This window comes from Mustela lutreola, chromosome X, assembly GCF_030435805.1.
Source record: "Mustela lutreola isolate mMusLut2 chromosome X, mMusLut2.pri, whole genome shotgun sequence".
Classification (NCBI taxonomy): Eukaryota; Metazoa; Chordata; class Mammalia; order Carnivora; family Mustelidae; genus Mustela; species Mustela lutreola.
The window spans coordinates 13144153-13156688 of NC_081308.1; the positions used below are offsets into that span (position 1 = coordinate 13144153).

The window sequence follows — 12536 nt, forward strand, 5'->3', positions numbered from 1 at the left end:
CCCTGGGAGTCAGTTATGGTTGATTCCTAGGTTCCTAAACAATGGAATCCTTATTTCTCTTCTCTGTCCCCCTCACCACACAGTGACAAAAACCAAGAAGTACTCCTGTGTGTAAGGGAAGGAGCAAGTATGGAAGTGGGGCAGGACGGGAAGGGTGTCCAAATGTGCTGTGGTGTTCATGGGAAAGGATAATGGAGGACAGCTAGAAGTCGGACCCAGGGAGGCATCTGGATGGAATAGTTAAGAACATGAGTTCGGGGTTCAAATTTTATCTCTTCTTCTTGCTGGTTGTGTGTATCTTTGGCCAAGTTATTTATTCCCTCTGTGTCTCAGTTTCATCACGTATAAAGTGGGGTTAATGGTAGTGTCTACTTTCATAGGGTTGTTATAATGATTAAATGAGTTAGTATCCATAAAGCACTTAGAATGGTGCCTGGCATATAGTCAGGCCTCAGTGCAGAGTAGCTGTTAGAATTATTATCACTCCAGACCCAGCAAAACGGAAACAGGTGCTAGCTGGCAAACATGGAGCAGCGGACTCCGGATAACCAGAAATTAGTGGCCAGTTCTAAGCCCAGAATGAGTGATGGACTGACATACTAAACGACTTATAGTAGAATGGCATTCTTTCCCGACTTTGTAACCTTACATGGACTAGGCCTCTGCCTGTGTCAGAGGTCAGCAAACTACAGACTGTAGCTCCAAATCCATTTCATCGCCTTTTCCTGTAAATAATGCAAACATGAAGGAGGAGAATCCATGGAAAGACGGGTAGGCCTCCTCATCAGCCTTTTAACCCACCATCTCCTAACTCAGGGCTCATGATACCTCTCTTTATAGTTTGCAGCTTTCTTTTTCTGACCAAGATGCTCTGTCTTTCACACTTCACTAGCAAAACCTTGAGCGAATATTCTTTATTCATTTGACAGCTTCAAAAGCTTGCCGTGGGCAGGCCTTCCTAGCTTTGTGTTTCTCAGGCAAAATCACAAGAAAACAGACTAAGGCCTTGCCTTTAAGGTGACAAAGAGGGAAGGGAACACATCCAGGAGAAAAAGGATGAAGGATTTCTTTCTTCCCAACTCCTTTTGAGTGCCTTGTTCTGTTCAGCAAATTCTGTACGTATCACTTCCTGGTGTGTTGGTAAACATTCCCTCTGGAAAAAGAAAAAGGCTTACTCTGTAGCCTTCCCTGATGTCTGTGTTAAACAGCCCCATGGTGGCTGATGGCAGGTGGGCTTGGGAGGTGATGTGTTTCATCAGCTTGTTGGTGCTGGTGTGCTCTGTAGTAGACAGCTTCCTTTGCTGCGGAATCCTTCTATCAGGGCTTCTGTGTGGCACACAGGAACTCTTGATCCGTTTGTTTTCAGTCTAGGGCGCTGTTGCAGCCGGGTCCCAGAATGTGCTCTTAGAAATGGGACCGTATTTTTATAAGTCGCTAGAGATGAAACTTCCCTCTTGTTTACATTTAACTTGTGCCACTAGGTGGCACTTTAAGGACGTTACAGGAAATCGGCTCTACTGAATTTATTTAACTTCTTATCGAAGTGTAACATGCATATTGAAAAGTGCACATTGAGTGTGCAACTGAATGAATTTTCACAAGCTGAACACATGTGTATAATCAGCACTCAAAATGAGACAAAATATTACTAACACCCCCAGAAAGTCCATCTTATGCTGTTTTCCAGTTCCTGTCCCTTCTTAGGGTTACCACTATTCTGACTTCTAACAGCGTAGATCAGTTTTTACCTGTTTTCTACCTTATATTTAAGTGGAACCATGCAGTGTATCCTCTTGTGTCTGGCTTCTTTCGCTTATGATATTGTGTGAGTCCTCCATATTATTGTGTATAATTGTAGGTCATTGCTGTATAGTATTCCATTGTATGCACAAAGAGCACTGTGTTTCACTATTGGACATTTGGGTAGTGTTCGGAGTTTGGCAGTTATGAATCCTGCTGCTCTGCATGCTCATGTTCAAGTTGCTAAGTGGATGGATGTCTTCATTTCTCTTGGGTGCGTGCCTGCAGTAGGATTGTTGGGTCATAGGATAGGCATTGGTTCAGCCTCAGTAGGTACTGCCAAACAGTTTTATAGAGTGTATGTACTAATTTATAGTCCCATCAACAGTGCTCCTGCTCCAGTTCTTAAACCCTCATCAATACTGGATTTTTTGGTGACTGGCTCCTGACTTAAGTAATTTTTGTAGTTCCCTCTCTAGCCACCTATTTCTAATTGAAATTTTTAGAAGCTACCTTCTCGTGATGGACATAGCTCAAGCAGGAAGGGTTGTGTCAGCTCAAAAGCTGACATTAATCACAGTCTAATTATCAGCTACCACTAGTTAGAAAACATGTTATTCAAATATTTCCATCATTAATATAGAACACAGGACTGGGAATGGAAGTGAAAATTGTAAGTGTAGTAAAATATCGAGTGAGGCTAGGGCTAGGACTTTGAGGCACCTTGAAATTTCTATATACTTTTGCTATTATTACCAGACCTGTATATGTCAGGGTTGGGGGGACCAGCAAAAGGGATTTCTAAAGGTCTCATATCCAGATGTCTTTGAATTATGATGGTGGTGGCTGCCTGTTTACTAAGCGTCTGTTTGCTACGGCAAGAGGCATGCATATGTCATCTTTTTTCAGCCTTATTCAGTGGGAAACATGAATCTCAAGAGAATCCTGTTATAGATTCCCGTAGCTATGAAGTCTACTCTGTTGACTCTGCAGAGAGCATTATCCTGTGGCTTTTAGGTATGTGATGAATAGAGGGCGGGGCTCAGACTTGACTCAGATTGCTTTTCTATTAGTAGAAATTGGAAATAGAGGAACAAAACCCCAGTTACAGTCAAAATATTTATCTTTTAGACCAAAACAAAGCACCCATAGTCCTTAATTGTCACAGTAAGGCTGTTTCATGGATATTGTCCATGATCCAGTGGCTTCCAGAAATACCCAAGAGATTATGCTATGTGGCTTCTGTATCCAGGGACTAGTTGCCCATTATGATTACTGATTATCTGCTTCTGTCACAGTTGTCGCTGAGCTCCTCTGTCAGCATTACCCTGGGTGTCGCCAGAGCTGGACTGGCCAGCTCTAAGGGGCCACCAGAGATGTTTTGTGTAAGCTGCCTGAGATGTCTGTGCTGAGGCAGCCAGGAAATCCGAAAGGGCTTTTATTTTTTAAAAGCTTCTTCCCTCCAATATTGATAGTGGCAATATCCAGTGGTGCAGGTTCGGTTTGTGGATAGCCTGCTTTCTGGGATCTGTGTGTACTCTAAACTGGAGTCAGCACTTTCTCAGTCTCGGTTTTCATCTTTCGGCAAGAAAGAAAGAGTCCTTCATGTTGAACTGGCTGCTCTTTGCAGTTGCAGAATCTGTGCCTGGGAAGCCAATTGAATATTTACTCTTTTTTCTTTAAAGATTTATTTATTTATGTTAGAGACCGAGAGAGGGTGTGCATGGGGAGGGGCAGAGGGAGAGGGAGAAAGAGAATTCTCAAGCAGACTCCCCATGACACTTGGAGCCTGACGTGGGACCTGATCTGAGCACCCTGAGATATGACCTGAGCCAAAACGAAGAGTTGGATGCTTACCTGACTGCCCCACTCAGGCGCCCCTGTATATTTACTCTTAATTATGATAGTAGCTGCCATTATTGAGTGGCTACTGTGTTATTGTGCTTAGCACTGTGGACAGCTGTTTTGCTTAATCTTCACAAATGCTAGGATTTAGGTGAATTATCTCCTTGTGCAGATGAAGAAACTGTGTCCCAGAGAGGTTAACACATGCCCTGCTTGTATACCAAACAAGTGCAAACCCTGGATAGATTCCAGAGCCTCTGCCCTGTAACTGATGCACCCTGTGGCTCCAGTTACGGTAGGATGAATTCCTGACTTGTCCAGTGGAACAAAACAGTGTTAGGTACATTACTAGCTCATTGCACACACTTGATTCCAGTACTTGCCGTGTGCGGCTGCCATTCAGCTTAGGCACCGGGGAAAGGACAGTGAAGCAAAACACAGATCGTGCCCTCCGAGTGCTTACACATCAGCTCCATTTCTGTCTCTCATAGTTGACTTGGGTCATGGATTTTGGCAGTTGTACTTGCAGAGAAATTCAGTGTTTTGGACCCTGTCTCTGGAACTGACTGTGGCATGATGGGCTTTGCTGTGGCCATTGCGCTTCAGGGCACTGGTTCTGCGTCTTCTGTGCCTGGATATGACCATGTGGCTTTTTCTCATGTGCCCTTACCTAGCAGAGCTGGGGGTCAGGTGGAAGGTAGGCACCAAATGACATTTAGAATACCAGTGGGATGCTGGAGATTGCCTAGAGGCCATAGCACAATCATCTGCTCATCTGCCTAGAATTTAACTGTTGCCTTTGTGATTCCCAGTCTTGGGATCTGCCTGAATTCTGGGGTGGTAAATGAAACCTGAGTTTCTTTTTCTAATCTGTCAGCATGAGTGTTAAAAAGTTTATAAAATAAATTCACCAATTATCCGCATCTTAGCAATTAGTTCTATAATTAGACTACTTACTTAAAAGTAAGTAGAATAAAAGTAAAAGTAAAGTAAAAAAAAAGATTTATTTATTTGTGGGGGGCAGTGTGCATGAGCGGGGTGAGGGGCAGAGGCAGACAGAGAAGAATCAGGAGAGAGAGAATCTTAAGTAGGTTCCCTCCTGAGCGCAGAGCCTGATATGGGAAAAATAGAGTTGGATGCTTAACTGATTGAGCCACCCAGGTACCCCTAGACTGCCTTTAAAAAAGAGATTTGATCTTTTCTCCCCAGTTTTACTGAGAAATAATATACATCTCTTTGTAAGTTTAAGGTACAGAGCATGATGGTTTGATTTATGTATATTGTGAAAGATGACCACAATAGGTTCCGCTAACATCCATCTTCTCATATAGATAAAATAAAAAGAAAGCAGGGGCCCCTGGGTGGCTCTTTCGGTTGAGCATTTGACTCTTGATTTCAGCTCAGGTCATGACCTCAGGGTCATGAGATCAAACCCCATGTTGGGTTCTGGGCTGGATGTGGAGCCTGCTTGGGGCTCTTTCTCTCCCTCTCCCTTTGCCCCTCCCCTTCCCTCTCCAAAAAAAAAAAAAAAAAAGGAGAGAGAGAGACAAGAAAAAGTTTTCTTTTTGTCATGAGAACTCTTAGGGTTTACTCTCTTAACTCCCGTCTATATTATGCCCCAGGGTTATCTATGGTCGCTATGCTGTGCGCTGTGTCTCTACTACTTATTTCTCTTATAAATGGAAGTTTGTATGTCTTGACCACCTTTCTCAATTTTCCTCTTCACACTGATTCTTTTTTTGTTGCAAATTTGATGTTTATTTACTTATTTACTTTTAAGATTTTATTTTTTAAAAATATTTTATTTACTTATTTGACAGAGCAAGAGAGCACAAGCAGGGGGAGCAGTAGAGGGAGAGGGAGAAACAGGCTCCCCTCTGAGCAGGGAGCCTGATGCAGGGCTCAATTCCAGGACCCTGGGATTGTGACCTGAGCCGAAGGCAGATGCTTAACCACCTGAGCCACCCTTGTGCCCCAAGATTTTATTTTTTTTTAAGTAATCTCTACACCAAACATGGGACTTGAACTTACAACCCTGAAATCAAGAGTTGTACGTCCCACTCCTGTGCCAGCCAAGCACCCTGCAAATTTCTTAAAAAAAAAATCTTACTGCTGAAGATTTTGCCCAGCTCCAAAAATTTTATAAAACCATATGGCAGACACCCCTATTCCCTCCACGGTAAATGGACAAGAAAACAGTTAAGAAGCCTAGTTAGTTTTTGGTGCAGCACCTGTGGCCTTTTTCAGAGTAGGACCTTGGAGACTTGGTTTTCTCATCTCTTAAAGGAAGAGTCTGAGCCATCGATGGTCCCCAGTTGGTCTGGACTGGCTATGTAAAAATTACCTAGGGAGCTTGTTAAAATAGAAGTTTCTAATGCTCCACCCCTAGGAGATTCTAATTAGAGAAGTGTGGAGTAGTATCCAAAAGTCTGTAATTTATAAAAATTCCCTGGATAATTCTCATGTGCAGCTATATTTGGGAACCACTAGGCTTAGAAGGTCTAGAACAAACAGAATTAACTTGAGAAGGAATTTCTGGTCTGTTTGAAGATTCAGGTAATACTTATGTGCCTGGAGCGGGGTCCATATGGGCAAACTAATGTAGTTATGAAGCAGAGGCAAATTGGAGCCAGATGATAGAAGATCTTTAACTGGCTGAGTGTCCCTAAGGCCTGTGGTGCTATGCCATAGACCTTAGGGACCAATTGAAGGGATTTGAGGGAAAAGTGTTGTGATGAGAGAAGGTGCTTTACAAAATTATTTCCTCAAGGTGTGCAGTGCAGGGTGGATTGGACTGGGGAAAAAACGGAAGGCTAGGAAAAGACCCCCGGCAGCTTTTGCAGTAGCCCAGGTAGGAGGTATAATGAGCACATGGACTTAGATGGGAGCTGTGGGACCTTTGCAAAGCTAGCCTGCCTGGGTGGGACTGAAATCTGGGACACGTTGTTTTACGCTGCTTGTAAAAATCCATAATTTGTCAGTGTTGAGTTCATTTGCCTTAAATATTATAATGAATGATTTTATTGTGTTGGGGTCCAGGAGCTTTTAAAGGAAGCCCAGTAAATAAATTCATGCAGAGACATGTTGGCCGCAGTAACCGCTGCTATTGCAAGGAAGGAGGGAGGAAGGGAGAAACGAAGCGAGGCCTTTCTGGCCAGGCAGCAGCCCTATCCTTCCTTACCCTGCCTCCGCTCTCTTGGGGAAGGGGGTCTAGCAGATGTTCCCTGGAGCTGGATCTGCCAACCACTCTGCAGAACGCTCCTCTCCAAGGATTAGGTGTGGACTGTGGCATTCGGCATTCGAGTCGATGGAATATTTTTCCTTTGTTCCTCTAAAACCCAGTGTGTAGGTCAGTGTTCCCCAAAGTGTGTTTCCCCAAAGAACTAATGAGTTCTGCTGGATGTTAATAGGAGTTACATGAGAATAAGAAGTCGAAGCCAAATCAGTTTGGGAACTGTTGGGTTAAACAAAGGCAGTGGCTTCCTTCACCTCACAGGGTTTCAGAGTGTGTGTGACCTGCTATTACCCCGTGAATTTCTAGGAGGGAGATAGACTATGCTGTGTTCCCTAAGCTTATCTGGAGATTCTCTTCCTCTAGGTGAGGGGGTGACAAACTATGGCCCACAGGCCAAATCTGTCCCACCATCGTGATTTTTGCAAATAAAGTTTATTGGGACACAGTCACACCCATTCATAGTGTTGTCTTCTTTGCCTGCTTTAACAGTCAGTAGCAGAGTTTCATGTTTGCATTGGAGACACAGAGTCCAAATGGCCTGTACACCTAAAAATATTTACTATCTGGCTCTTTACAAAGAAAGTTTTCCTATCCCTGTCAAGGCAATTCATAGAACTGGTGTTCCCTGGAACCCCTATTTGAGAGATACTGCTGTAAGAAGATAGTTGTTGTTCTAGCACTGCTTGTGATGAATCTACTTAATTTTGTTCAGCTTTTATGCTGCCATATTTCTTTTCCTCTTGCTTTAAACTATTTCCTCTCAGCAATTTATCCGTTGTTGGAGGTCAAAATCTGGCTCCCATGTGTCATTGTTCTTTCCTTTCATTTATCACATATCAGCAATCACAAGGATGTATCCAGTCTCAAGCCACGTAGCTCTCAAATCTGCCTATCCCCACTCCCACCAGACTGGTTCAAGTGACCATCACCTCTTGTCTTGTTTTCATTTTCAGTCTTGTAAGTGAATTGCCTTCACCCACTGTGGGTTGCTTCTAGTATAAAATGCAAATCTCGTCCTATCACTTCCCTACCTAAAATCTTGCAGTGCCCGTCACACCTCGGGGCTATCAGGATAAGCTCCAAATCCTCAACATGGACATATCAGCCGAGATCTGGTTGGGAAAACAGAAACCACTCTAGGTATTTCACACTGGAAGAGATTTCATTTAAGGCATTAGGTACTGAAAGAATTAGGTGTGCCAGGGGAGCAAAGACGAGGGAAGGCCACCAGTCAGGTTTGCCACAATTTTCTGAATGTTAACACATTGCAAGTACTAAAGGAAACAGCTAGAGGACCTCAGGCTGCCTTGTAGCATCTGAGTAATGATTTGTGGGGAAATGCCTGAGGCCACTCGAAGATCTTCTGACCGCTGAATTCCATGCTTTTCTTCCCATCACTGCCCGAGCAGTAGTTACACAGCTTGTTTCTCTCACCTTCTTGGTTTCATGTCAGTGACTCTCAGAGTCAACAAGGAACATTATTAAAAGGAGATTGTATGAATGTTCTTCCCAGGCTTTTACCCCCTGCAACACAGGGAAGAGCCTGGAAATGGGGAATGGTGCTGAGTAGCAAACAGACCCTCTGGGACAGTGATCTCTAGGACCATGTGGGATCCACTCACGGCCTTTCTCCAGCTTTGGCTGTCTTATTCTTCTCTACTGTTCGCCCTCATTCCACCCTACTAGACCCCAAATTTCAGACCTGTTAGAGTGTGTGTTCTTAGAGGCCTGAAACAACTGACATTTCCTATCTCATAGTTTCTGTGGCTTAGCGATTTAGGAGAAACTAATCTGGTGGTTTCAGATCAGGGTCTCTCATTGGGCTTCAGTCATCTGAAGGCTTGACTGGAGCTGGAGGATCCCCCCTAAGACGGCTCTCCCACTAGCCTGGTGGCGGGATGCCTTAATTCCTTGCTACATGGGCCGCTTGTTAGGACTGATTGAGTGTCCTCACAAGATGGCAGCTTTTTCCAGAGCGAGTAATACTAGAGAGAGACTAAGGAGGTGACTACTAGAGTGCTTTAACTCCCTTGTTCTGGGGGGCAATTTGCCTAGTGCCTCAGGTCGGGTACCCCAGAAGCGGAACATGAGATGAGGATTTTTGGAAAGTGATACATGAGATATGCGAAATAAAGATCTGTATAATTGAATAACTGAACAAACCCTTCTTCTGGTGGAGAATCCAGATGCTTAGCCTTCCTGGGCCTGTGTTCATTTCCGGGGGAGCTAGCTGGGCGGGGACCATATTGTTCCATCAGCCGCGGGAATGGGCGAAATCCCAGAACAGATCTCTACATTTGGAGTGGCAACACCTTCTAAGTCCATGTAACTCATACAGGCTTTTTCCTTGCAAAATTAGGATAAAACTATATTTCTTATTTGTGGATAGGGAATTATTGATATTAAAATATGAGATATATATTTTTAAAAGGAACCTTATCTGGAGTTTCAGTGAGCTCTTGCCTAAAAGTACATTTTTCTTGCCTTGCCACATCCTGGTCGGGCGCCTGTCACATGGTGAGCCAGGATGGAAGGACTGCCATTTGTTTCAGTAATTGTAGCCCCGGGACTCAGGCATTGGATTTCAGTTCAGACGATCAGAACTTTCAGACCAGACTTGTCCATATTGATAGAGTTGTTCTCTACTTTAATATATGGAGGGAAAAGAGAGTTACTGAGGCTCTCCTGTTCCATGGGTTATCATTCTGTCCCAAGTTGTTACCTTAGAAAAGTCTGAAGAAATAGCAAAGAAATCTCCCCAGTTTGTTCTGCTTTCCAGGTGCTAAACCTTACACTATTTTCCCGAGGAAAAGTGAAATAGTTTCTTGCAAAGAGGGGCTTTTGTAGCTCTCAATCTCATCTTTAGTTGTTGCTTTTTCTTTTTTAACCACAAAGTTAGTTTTCTTTCCTCATCTCTTTTCCTGGGATAATGCCTGGCTCTGGTGAAGCTCTGCCTTTCTGGGATCTTCGAGACTCCTGTGCTCCAGGCCCCAGGAGATTTCAGTCCTCTGAATGGTCAGTAGAAGGACCCATTGAGAATCAGTCATGGAGTGGGCAGGGGAGGTCTTCGTGTTCCTCCCTGTGCGGTTGGTGGTTGGATTCTACCTTGCAGAACCAAGGAGCTGTTTGTTCTCAGTGGTAGAGCAAGAAAACCTAGGCCTTTGGACGCGATTTCAGGAAGGTAGATCTATAAATGGAAAAAAATTGTCAGACATTTTCCACAACTGATTTTTCATCCTTCCAAACTCCCACTCTTTTGTACTTTTGGTTTCTAGAGCTGTTTCAGAGAAAGCAGAGACAACGACAGTGGCCATGTCCTACTTTTGCTGTGCTCAGAATCCTTATTTTTGTTGAAAAAAGGGCCTGATTTATTGTTTCCCTCAGGGAAGACTGCTCGTCTCCTCAGGAGTGGCAACTGCTGAGGGAGACTGCTCGTCTCGTCAGGAAAGGGAACATGGGGGCAAACATTTCTCTGCCTGATGATGGAGGGGCGCTGAGCAGGTGAAAGGCGGGGAGACTGGTCCATCACTCCTTTTCTCTCTGGCTGGCTGGCGGGATGTGTCATTGCATACCTGTGGTCCTGCTGAGGCCTGCATGTATAGCCTCGAGGCCAGAACACTGGTGTTCCAGGCAACAGATTTGTGGATGGAAGAGGCAAGAAGGGGCATTAGGTCCCAGTTGTGTTCTTCTGCAAGGTCGGGGAATCCCTGCATTTGGGAGGTTGTTAGCCATTAATAAAGCTGACATTGGGCCTGCGGATCTTTTTTTCCTTTTCCTTTTTCTTTCTTTCTTTCTTTCTTTTCTTCCTTCCTTCTTTCCTACCTACCTTCTTTCTTTCTTTCTTTCTTTATTTATTTATTTTTAAAAGATTTTTATTTATTCATTTGACAGAGAGAGATCACAAGTAGGCAGAGAGGCAGGCAGAGAGAGAGGAAGGGAAGCAGGCTCCCTGATGAACAGAGAGCCCGATGTGGGGCTCGATCCCAGGACCCTGAGATCATGACCTGAGCCGAAGGTAGCGGCTTAACCCACTGAGCCACCCAGGCACCCCTCTTTCTTTCTTTTCTTTTTTTTTTTTTTTTGAGGGAAGGAGAGAGAGAATCCCAGGCTGGCCCCGTGCCTAGTGAGGAGCTGGTCACTGGGCTTGATCTCAGGACCCTAGGATTATGAGCTGAGCCAAAATCAAGAGTGGGGCACTTAACTGACGGTGTCCCTCAGGAGCGCCTGGTCTTGAAATATGACCCCAGTTGTCAGAGCCCCCAGGAGAGGTGCCTGAACTCCTATATTCCCCTTACTCTTGACCAGGAATGGCTCCCAGATAGCTTTGCACAGCTCTTGTCCGGGCATTTCAAAACTCAGTGTGCTTGAAAGTGAGTTCCCCTTACATCTGCTTCTCTCCTGGTTCTTGTCTTGGGCTAGGCCTCTGCATGGCGGTGGTGTCCTAACTGGAACTTCCTTTCTCACCATCTGTATGCACTGCCCCTCTCGCTGGCTGCTCTCTGCTTGTCAATCAGGTCTTAGCTGTGACATCACCTTCGCCCAAGTCTTTGCTGACCCACACGGCCTGGGTGTTCCTGGAGCCCTCCATACTTCCTCACCAAAGTCTGAATTCTACCAAAGCATGTTTGCCCTGTCATTTCTTTGCTTTTTCCACTAGACTTCAAGCTTCTGTAAGAAAGTTCTAAGTATTATTTAACTTCAATACCAGCTCTAGCACGGCGCCTGCCTGCTCTAGCTGGTCAATAAATATATCTTGAACGAGTACCACTCGGGCCCAAGAAGAGTGCCTGAGGCTGTGTAGCTTAGTGGTCACAAGCCCACCGTTGGAACCGGAGGCCTGGATGTGGACCCTGCTGTTTGTGTGACCTTGGGGAAGTTCCTTAGCTTCTTGATCCTCAGTTTCTTCACCAATAAGATGGGGGTGATAACGGTTTCCTAGGGCTGTGATGATGAAATGCTTTCATTCATGCAGAACACCTGGAGAACTGTAGGACACAGTGTTTGGTTTTTCAGATAGCTGTTGACAACAGCAGCAATGCAGTGATCCTTAATGGAAAGGAGAAGGCCATAAGCAAAACTTTGAATGAGAAGTCAGGCCTGTGGAATGCCTGCATAATGGGTTTGGAGAGGTGGAGAGGTGGTTGGGAACCGGGGTTTCTAGCTAGGGCAGTGCAGATGGAAGAGCAGATAGGATTACTCTGGAAGAGGATGAATGGCGGTAGGAGGAATAAGAGAACCAGAGACAGAACTTTGAGAAATCCTACCTCTCAGGGATAAGAGGAGTCAAAACAGGAAAGAGAGAGAATGATTACCAGTAGGAGACTGCAATGCATCAGATGCCAGGGACAGGAGTTTTCAAAAGATAGTCAGGGGTGCTGTGCTGGGCAGAAGTCTTGGGAGAAAACTAGAAGAGGCAGCAAGAATCCAGTAAATCGGGGAGCATTGGTGCCCGTGTGTGTTTCAGTAGAGGCAGAGGAAGGACGAAGCCAGGCTCTGCGAGGAGTTAGAGAAGGCCAGGTTGGGGACCGAAGGGACACACCAGGGATGATTGTTGTGCTGCAGATGTGTAGTACTTTGTGGGTAGAGGTCTGATGTTACTATAATGAGGAAGTCACGTTAGTTCATACGGAGGGTTTTTTTCTTTGCATGTTAATACTTTGCATTGCTGGCTAATAGCAACTGAGTGTAGCAGACCTCCTGGAGACGGGGAGCAGCA

General features: G+C 44.9%; 1 protein-coding gene across 5 annotated transcripts in view; it reads left to right on the forward strand.

The window, feature by feature from the left end:
* Nucleotides 1-12536, forward strand: part of REPS2 (RALBP1 associated Eps domain containing 2) — a 234922-nt gene that overhangs the window by 174351 nt on the left and 48035 nt on the right. The gene's annotated exons all lie outside the window — the stretch shown is intronic.